The sequence below is a fragment of the Amphibalanus amphitrite genome, unplaced genomic scaffold (genome assembly GCF_019059575.1).
Source record: "Amphibalanus amphitrite isolate SeventyFive unplaced genomic scaffold, NRLGWU_Aamphi_draft 000441F_arrow, whole genome shotgun sequence".
Lineage (NCBI taxonomy): Eukaryota > Metazoa > Arthropoda > Thecostraca > Balanomorpha > Balanidae > Amphibalanus > Amphibalanus amphitrite.
This window is the reverse complement of record NW_024881935.1, coordinates 34,375-44,488: the sequence shown is the minus strand read 5'-3', so window position 1 is coordinate 44,488 and position 10,114 is coordinate 34,375. Positions and strand designations below refer to the sequence as shown.

The window sequence follows — 10,114 nt, the reverse complement described above, 5'->3', positions numbered from 1 at the left end:
TTTACGATTATCAATGGTTACATGATGTTTTAATGCGCCGATGAATATGTGCTTGTTGATAACGTTAATCCGTAAACTAATTTTGATTACGGAGCGAGCGAATCGAGTGTAATTAGTCCTAGCGAGCACTCGAGCGTCGTGCACCCGACCGCCACAATGTAGGTACGTTCAACGTGATGATTGAACGGTCGGATGCAGCGACGGGCATTACGTTCAGGGACGTGAAGCCTTTACGGTCTATGTATGCCTATTGCTGCTCCTTGGGGACGGTTAAGCGGATTTGGGTCCCGTCAATACATCCCATGATGTGGGGTGGAGAGCGTTTTACACATGCACTCAACTGCATTGTATTATATAATTTAACAACAAAACAAGTACAACAAATAACAGTATAAGGAAGAATAGAATTGAAAATGTTTTGATGTCGAAGGATATTGATACCGTTCTTTACTTGGCTGAAAGAAAATTCAATGTTTGAATAAAAGATGTACTGCCAATGACTGTGAACAGGGGTGTTGCCGATGTCCGTTTTTCTCTCAGTGCCAGCTGACTGCTGACCTCACCGCAGACACACTGTCGCATCTCAAACCGTACGTTTGTAGTAAGGGAGCTGGTGCCCACCAGCTCACTCACAGAAGGGCACACCAGCCCTTCAGATGATCCTTCTGTGAAATTGAAACGGCTATTATAGTTGCGTTGCATTCTGGCGGGATCCGTACGTTCTATGTCCACATAGGCGCCTCTTTATACAACAGTAGCCGGGTTCACAACGGCATAAACCTGACCGGGCCAGCTAAGCCCTCTAGAGGGCCAGCGAGGCCCGTTTCAGTAGGCAGAATTCTAGTCTAAACTTAGTTGTCTTCAGTTCCTCCTATATGATTCAAAATAAAAGTGAAATGCAAACAAAAAACGCATCAATATTGTGCAAACGAGTGTTTGCAGATGAAATCATATTCTAAAATATCATTTTTACTTGATAAATCATAAGGAAAAAAGCGAAAACATTAGCATGTATTTCCTACTATTTGAAAAACTAACTTCAGACTAAATGCACCAAATCAGGCAACTTTCCTATTAGAGATGCATAACGAGGTAACTGTTTTGCCATCTGTAATACCTATAAGGCCAAATTTTGGCGTTCAGATGCGAACAATTCATTAATTCTACTAATAAATGAACGTCGTATAAGCCACGACAACGTCAAATCTCCCGTTATACACGGAAACTCACAATGCACCATTAACACACGGCAACCTGCATCTCTAATCTTCGTTCAGCATGCTTGGCTGTGACTTCTAGGGACTGGGGTCCGTATGGCTGTGCTGGGACCTCAAACATGGGTCGAAAACTGAGGTCCCTGGACTACTGCGGGCCTTTGGCTACTGGTGGATGAAGGAGAATGCAGAATTATCCTCTGAATATACCCCATTTCTAAGCAGTGTAACACGTGGAATGAATTGAAGAGTACCTACCACCTGATCTGAGCAGCGAAGTTTGTTGCTGCTCCCCCAACCTCAGCTAGATCTTGACCCTGGCCAGTCGGCTGGTGCTCTTTGCTGGCCCCAGTTTGGTTTGAAAGCATACATGTCCAAATGATTTTCATGAAACCTTTTCAGCTGAGTGACTCCAACTGCCATGTGCTCTAATTGAATATCTTAAAAAGTAAGCTGTTGGGTCCTGACCTTTCCATCTTGGTTCTCACCTTACATGTACACATGCACCAAACATGTAGATATAATTAATCAAGTTCTATATATTTTTTCTGAAATTGCACAAGCAACAATTAACCATAGGCACTGCTAGCAAATAATACTAGTGCTAAACAACATGCAACACTCTGCAGGCAAATGTTTCCACTAATCCAACCAGCTCACAACCCATCCTTGGAACATGAACACAGTACAAACAGGAAGAAAATTGAAGAAACTTAAACCTTTTGAAAAATTAGCAGACTAGGGATGAATCTGAATTTAAGCAAAGTTGCTTCAACACTTCGCACAACTATGCACAAAGTCCAACACAGCACATACCATAAGCATTGCCAGCAGTGCTTAAAGGGACAGTATCACCATTTTGATGAAATTTGACATTGCATAGGCCCCACCTTTCTGGTCCGGGAACTGAAGACCGATCCTCGAAGCTCCACACCGTTATCCCGCTATCGCCGCTCAAAGTACGAAAGGTGTACCACACTTTGAATCGTTCTTCACTATCTTCACTGTTTAAATGTTTGCGCCGTTTTGAATTGACCGCCAGTAATAAAACTTTTACCCTGGTCATTTCATCAAATTTTATAAAGCCAAAACGTTTTTCGCACTTATTCATCACCGTTAAATTCATTAAATAGTCGTAGGCAATTTCCCCTGTTTCCTTCGGATTCTAGCGGCTCAACAAAGGAATTCCTCCAGCTTGAATCACAATCTCCCTCCAATGTATGACGTTTATCACGTGATTGTCACGTGATATTTTCTCCCATTGTCAATTGTCACGTCCAATTGTCACTCCCTCCAATTGTCACGTTATATTTTTATAGGCAATACCTAAGGCTACCTCTCCCTAAGGACAACTCAATCAGAAGAACGACCGCGTAAGCGTAGCGTCAATAATGTATTATCTGCGCCAGTTCTGTAGTAATTTTGCATGCTTCCAAACTGGCGGCCATGCTTGTATAGTGGTGGTTCGCTCATGAAAATGAATCATGAAAATGAAATGTGGTTGCAATATTTTTCACCGAGTTCGGTCCTCAAACTATGTTTTTCTGATTCAGAAAAATAAGAAATGCTAGTAAAAAAAAAAATCAGCTCCATACATGGATTTTTTTTTCGATGATACTGTCCCTTTAACAACATGCAACACTTTGTAGGCAAATGTTTCCACTAATCCAACCAACTCGCAATCCATCCTTGCAACGTGAACACAGTACAATCGGGAAGAAAATTTAAGAACTTTATTTAGAAATTAGGAGAGCAGGGATGAATCTAAATTCAAGCCAAGTTACTTCACCACTTCGCACAAGTACAACTATGCACAAAGTCCAACATATCCATTCACTGATCACTCTATAGTAGTTCACTTCCCAAACTCATGGCTTGATGCATTTAATGAACATGCTATTTCCTGTAATTATGTCAATTGAAGAGTCTTAAATAAAAAAAAGAAAACAATGTTTTGAACAATCTTGCAGACATTTCTGTTGAAAGATTATTCTTCACCACTCTCCAGCCTGGAATAGAAGAAGACAAAAATACTTGTTGATGCATATTAATATAAATACAGACAACACACAATTTAATACTTTTTCAAGCCAGAAACTAACCTGCAACAGATGTCCAACAAAGGGAAATACACTGACGCATCTACTGCGTTTTAAGAGTCCACAAACCACAGGCGAGTTCAGAAAGATGGAACAAGAACAGCATAATCAGTCTACAAAAGTTCTTCTTTATCATTTTCCTATATTGATATGCAGTTTCCTTAATCTAAATCAGATTTCAGAGCAAGATGCTGGACACAGCGGTATCGGTTACGCTGGCATCACGGTCAGCAATAGGAAGGCAGGTAGGTAGGTAAGGTGTAGGTATGTAGGTTGGTAGGTTGTAAGTTTGTAGGTAAGGTTAGGTCAGGTTAGATTATGTTTTATTATACCCAGTATAAAATATAAATTAAATTGACACATTCGCCGGCTAGCGTCGACAGAGACGCCAGCTTTACCACTACCGCCACAGCCTGCACACAAATACCTATATGTATTTTTAATTGAATAAACGGCATATTTCATTTCATTCAATAGGTAATACAGAACTGCAGCAATATTATTGAATGCATATAAGCACCCAGTATTTCCATGCACTGGCATTACATGGAAATTAGAGACAAGTATAAATATATTGCATATTTATAAATGCCTTATCAGGTAGAAATTTAGCAGGGAAAAAATCAAAACGAAAGAGCAAGAAAGTAGGTAAGTAAGAGCAGCCAGCAAGCAAACGAACCAGCACATTCATTAAAAACATAAATTCATAACATCTACCTTAGCCACAGACCGTCAAAATACAAAAACAGCTTTAGAAACGTTCCATAATTACCTATCTCCCTCCTCTTGACAATAAAATTGTCCTAGATGCGATATACGCGCATGCGCCCAGGTTCTCATTTCGAGGCCGGTAGCCCACCGTAGGTGACAAATTCAGTGAAAAGGTGCTGAGTCAGTAAATCAGCATGACATCTGCATATTTTTTTCTCCGTGGAAATTCGCAGCGGGCCAGCCTGGCCATCTCCGCGGCAGGTGGCTTAGCTGGCCCACTCCGATGCCAGGTAAAGGCAGGCTCACATCGGCGCATAGCTGCTGAGGAAATATTGTTTGTAAGTGAGTATTATAGGTTTTTTTGGATTGAATGACTTTTTATTCGTCATAAAAATCGAAGTAGGGCATTTAATTACTGGTAACCATTTATCGCAGGCGTGTGTAGTGAGACGTTGGGTAGGCATGTGGAGTGTGGTGTGAACCGCATGTTAGCCCACTACTACGCCTCGCTGGCCCGCTCCGATTTGTGTCGTTGTGTACCCGGCTAGTGTGTCCGTTTGATTTCTTTATCCGTATATTGGCAGTCCACGAGAGCGTCTACATGAATGGCATTGAATGTCCTCACGACATACGACACACGTCGTCTCCAACACCACGTATCACCTCTAACAAGTACATTTCAAAAGAACACACGCCCAAGCCACAAAGTTACCTTTTTAAGCACAGACGTTGGGACAGCCGGCGGCTCGGACTGCCGCCGTGAGCTCTGCAGCTTCGTCCGCTGGCTCCTGCATCATCGCGTCGGCCGGGCACAGTGCTCCAAGCCACTCGCCCACGACCCCGCCATTTATGCATATGTTTGCAGCAAAAAACAAACGTCAATGTCCGTCATGCTAAAGGACATAGAGTTCAAACGCAGGCCATGTTGAAGAGCACCAAAACGCATTTTTAGTACACCGAAAGCGTTTTCCACCACCACACGAGTGCGCGCGTGAGCGGTATTATATGCGCGCTCCTCGGCAGTGGTGGGGTCCGCGGTGGGCGTCATGAGCCAGGGTGCAAGGCCGTAGTCACTGTCCCCCAGCATCATGCCGCCCATTACGGGATTTCCATTGCGGAAATACTCGGGCAGCCCCGATTTAGCCAGTACTCGAGCGTCGTGCACCCGACTGCCACAATGTGCGTTCAACGTGATGATTGGACGGTCAGATGCAGCGACGGCCATTACGTTCAGGGACGGGAAGCCTTTACGGTTTATTTAGGTATGCTTATCGCTGCTCCCTGGGGACGGTTTAGGCGGATGTGGGTCCCCTCCCGTCAGTACATCCCACGATGTCGGGCGGAGAGTGTTTAACACATGCACTCAACTGCATTATATTCTTTAGGTTTAACCTTTCGCATTCTTAGGATTGACTGTAAGCAACAAAAAAAAAAAAAACGTAGACAGTGACACATCCACAACCGATTGTTATTTGTGGCGAAAATAAATAGCAGAACTCACTATAATGCAGGCAACAGGTTGAATTACACACAATAACTTTATAATCGTCCAGGAAACTTACTCCGAGCGAACGTCCGCATCAGCGCCTCCTGGTATTCGTTGGGCACGCGCTTGTTCATCGCGGAGTCCGTGAATGCGTCTTCCAAAACTTCATCAGCAAACGTCTCGAAACGGAACTTTTGCCTTGACGAGCTGGGGTGAAGACGTACGCCAAGAAGTGCAATGTGATGACCACTTCCTTGTAGGATGTGCACCTTAAACAAAAGATTCATGCGTTCGTTACACATGCATACATTTTCCCCTCCATCATCCACCCCTACGGCCTATTTTTTCCTAGAATCCGCTGTTCTAAATCCAATTACATACCTTCCTCTTAATAGCCTCGAACACTTACTTTGTCCTGATTGTCATCGCGGAGCTTCTTGCCTTTCCTCCGCTGCTCTTGTTGACGTGCTACACGAAGAGCTTGCCGTTGTGCCTTCAAATCATGCCCGCATGAGCATATTCTTTCTCTTCCGCGAACTCGTTGTCCACATGATGCACACTCTTTCCCGGCTGAAACGAGAATGAACAGGTCAGGGATGGGGACTTTCTGTGGAGTTCAGATCCTTAACCCTCGCCCAGGACATCATGCGTTGCCAGTTGCCGCGGCTTTTTGGGCTCTGTTTAACAGAGTCTGCCACTTTCTGAATGGTTTCCTCTGTTCTCACGCTGCAGTTTCTACCGGTTTGTCTCCTGGTTGAACTGCCTTCCTTCTTGAACTTTTCCACCCACCTTCTAACACAGCTTTTGGTAGGCGCTAGTCGCCGAGCCTTGTTGTAGGATTTTTTTTTACAATATGGGCCTCTGCAGCAAAAGCCATCTGTACGTTCGTCCGCATCCTAAGACAGATATTTTATGACTTTCTGTCATGCCATGATGTCTTATCAGCACGTGAAATTTTAACAATATAGCTCGTGCGATAAAAAATCACGAGCCTAACACATGAGTACCATTTTAAAACGGACACCCGGTACCTACATTCACGGTACATACATCCATATGCTTGATCCATATGCATACATATCCATACATCCATACATACATTCTTTTTTTTAAACGGACGAGCGGTTGGATCCGGTTGCAGAAGTTCCATGATTGTTGTCAGATACGTCGTTTGACTGACGACTCGGCCGTCCGGTAGTTGAACACCATGGTTGAGCAGGTCCACGTAGTAGGTCATGAGCCAGAGTAGGTACTTAACCAAGTCCTGGCGCTCACATGACTCTACTTTGTTACTCTTGGGGTCCTCGTCGACCTGCTCCTTCGCCTCACACCTGTGGGGGCGATGACTTGGTTTCCCCCCGTGACTGCGGCGAACTGGCCTTGGACCGCCCTGATCCCTGTCGTCCACAAGTAGGCGCGCCGGGCCATTTCAACCACAACGTCGGCTCCTGCTCCTGCGTACAAGTATAGAAGAGTGCGACTGTCAGTCGCAAAGAGGAGAATCAGCGTCATCAAGGACGCAGTGAACGGACTGGCCCGGATGGAGAATCCGGTGAAGTTTCGACCCAGAGCTGGAAGGAAGAGGGTGATTTGGGGTCCCTTGTCGCTTAGATCGTAGCTCTTTTCCAGGATCTTGGCGCAAAGCTGTCGGATTTCCCGGAAGGGGACCGTGGCGGCCACGATGGACGGCCTAACGTCGAAGAGCTGACCGACCCTCAGCCAGTGGCTCAGGAGACTGTTGGAAATCCCCTGGATGGCGAGCATCCAAATTGGAACGACTCCGGGTAGGTCATAGGGCGGAGCCCCCTGGTTGAGATGTAGAGAAGGGCCAGAACTGCCGAATTGAAGTTTGAGACCATGGATTTGATCACTTCAGGTGAATACTATTCAATCCCCAGTTCCGCCACCAGCTGCTGGTCCACAAGGGTGATACCACGCTCCCATAGCACCCTTAGATACTCGGACCTGTCTGGCCCTGGCCGAGCCCGGCAGCGGGATGCGAGTGCCACCACCCCCAGAAGGGCCTTGATTTGCTCAGCGGTGGCTGTGGACGCACCGTTTTCCTGTGGCCAGCTGGCGAACACTCCCTCACCCCATAGCTTGTGTTCGCCCTTCTTCAGCCCGTAGTCGTCCTTGTCCAGGCTTACTTTTACATCTAACTTCTGAAGTGCAAACCGGCAAAACATGTCGGCTGGTGCTGTGCTTGTCGATTTCTGAATCATGGACTCTTTGAGAGACTTGTAGGGATCGCCATCTCCCTTCGTAGATGGCGATCCCGCAGTAATTTCCTGATATTTTCTCAAGGAAATATTATTTTCGTCTAGTATCCGAGCGGCGACGACCTTTGGGGAAGCCTTTGAGGCAGCCGTAGCGCAGGATGTGGCGCTGAGGTCGAGACCATAGTGTGAAGCTGTTTGCATCAGCTCCTCCTTTCGTCGTTTGTGGCGTTCGGAATATTCTTCAGGGCACTTCCTCTTACGAGCGCGTGGAGTTTCTGACCTATTTGGCGATGACCGACTGTTCTGGTGATTCTCAATTGGCTTCAGAATCGGTCGGCCACGCTCGGCGATGAAGACAACTGGGTGTTGATGTTGACGACCTAGCGGCCGGAGCAGCGATGGCGTGGTCGGATTCATTGGCTCCCTTGGACGCTCTGTTGTGGCTGGCGGCTCAGGGCGCCCCGTGGTGACCGGCAGCTGAGGGCGTACCGTCGCAGCCGGCGGGTGAGAGCGCACCGTAGCGGCCGCCAGCTGAGAGGTCGTGGTCTGCGGATTGGGCCGCCCCGTCGTGGGCTGTGGGTGAGGACGCCTTGCGCATTACTTAGCTTGCAAATTAAGCTAATACTCAGCCGCCACTGACACACCAATCCGGTGACCCGGATGGACCGGGAGGGCATGTGGACAGAGGAGCCGACGGGTGGAGGCGGCACCCTAGGAAGTGCCACTGGAGGGGAGGGTGCGCGCGCGCCATCTCTAGTATGGTGGAGCGCATCTCCTCTAAGGACATGCCATCCACCGCTGCCTAACAGAAATGAATTAGGTTATGAACGGTAATTGGTAGAATCGTCGCATGACGGCCGAAACTCCCAAAACAAAAGGCATGTCGCTGTACAATCATTTTAAATACAGCTACACAAATTCATAGAATCTGGAAGCCCTTATTTAAATTTGACGCTGTCAAGTGCATATCACATGGACAATAGACCAGGAGCAAAAGGACATGTGTACCAGTGGAATACCGTTAATAATTATAATTATGGAGGTACGTCCAGTAGACTGCTGCACACAAAGAGGCCACACACATCCCGGCACTTTGTAACAGTCATGGATCTTAAATGTTCAGTATAGGTATAGGGTAAGAATCATAAGAATCATATGTACACATATTTTCGCACGGGTGAAAGGACAACAACTGAAAGTGGAAAACCAAGCACTTGCAACTTGCCGCCTCCTCTGGGACGTGTGATGCGCCAGGAACACGTCCATGACGTCAAATAAAGGCCACCTTGGCCTGGAGCGCTCTGCTTCACGCCGACTCGGGCCACTGGAACCGTGGCGAGAGTCACCTTCTTGGCCCTCCTGTAGCGGTCCCACAGGAGCAGCCAGTGACGTTCCACTTCAGTTGCTGCAAACAGCTGGCGTCCGTGGGGCTCTGCGCGCGGCGCGGGAGCGCGGTCCGTCGTCCCTGAGGCTCGGGAAGATTTGAATGCCGGCAGCCGTTGGGTGGCTAGAGCTGGGACCGAATCACTAGTAGAGCTCGATGAAAACCGAGAAAAGTTCCGTGGGAAAGCAGGTTTTCTTTTAGTGAGATGGTGCCTGAGCTGGTGATCCGCCACACCAGCGCCGCCAAGTGGTGGCGGCGCTGGTGCCGGGCAGGCCACAGCGGTCAGTACCCGCACTACGGCGAGCAGAACCAGGAGACGGGCGATGTCACGGTGCATGTTGAACGTGAGATGGGAGTACCAGTCCACAAAGAGATCTTGAGAGGTTCCAATCGACGTATCTTCGTAGAAAAACTGTTCAAAAGTAGCACAAATACACTCTCACACTCGCACTAACACACGGAGTAGGCAGAAGGGGGTAACGGGGAGGGGTGAGGAGCGCTCGCGTCCGCTCACGGCGGCGTGCTCAGCTGAACTGAATGCAGCAAATATTCATACCTCCTCATCGCTGTCGGTGAACACTGTCGGGTGCACCAGCTGAGTTGCAGCTCGCAGTGGCCCTGGCGTCTGTACAGGGTGTCCCGACATTGATGTCCTCTCCCATTGCGGCAATAACATCAAAACAAAAAATGACCGGTTCATGATTTATTTGTTGATGTATCCACCACGCTTCCGCACACATGCCTGCATGCGCTCCGGCATGCCACACATCAGGTTGTCGAGAGTTTCTCCAGAGATGCTGCTCCAGGCCGATCGGAGGTTCCTGATGAGGGCAGTTTCGGACGACGCTGGTGCCATCTTGTCCATCCTGTTCTGGACGATTGCCCACAGGTTCTCGATTGACGACAGGTCCGGGCTGTTACCTGGCCATTCTCCGTTGGCCCAGAAGCCAGGGAAGTTGGCCCGGCACCACTCCTGGGTCTTGGTGGCGTTGTGAGCCGGG

The 10,114-nt window shown here is 47.7% G+C and overlaps 1 long non-coding RNA gene across 1 annotated transcript; it reads right to left on the bottom strand.

Moving 5' to 3' along the window:
• Nucleotides 1-1,733: 1,733 nt before the first annotated feature.
• Nucleotides 1,734-4,264, bottom strand: LOC122391504. The gene is made up of 2 exons (XR_006258361.1): nucleotides 4,031-4,264; nucleotides 1,734-3,223 (listed from the first exon to the last, which is right to left on the bottom strand). It is a non-coding gene; the product is annotated as an uncharacterized LOC122391504 (long non-coding RNA).
• Nucleotides 4,265-10,114: the final 5,850 nt, after the last annotated feature.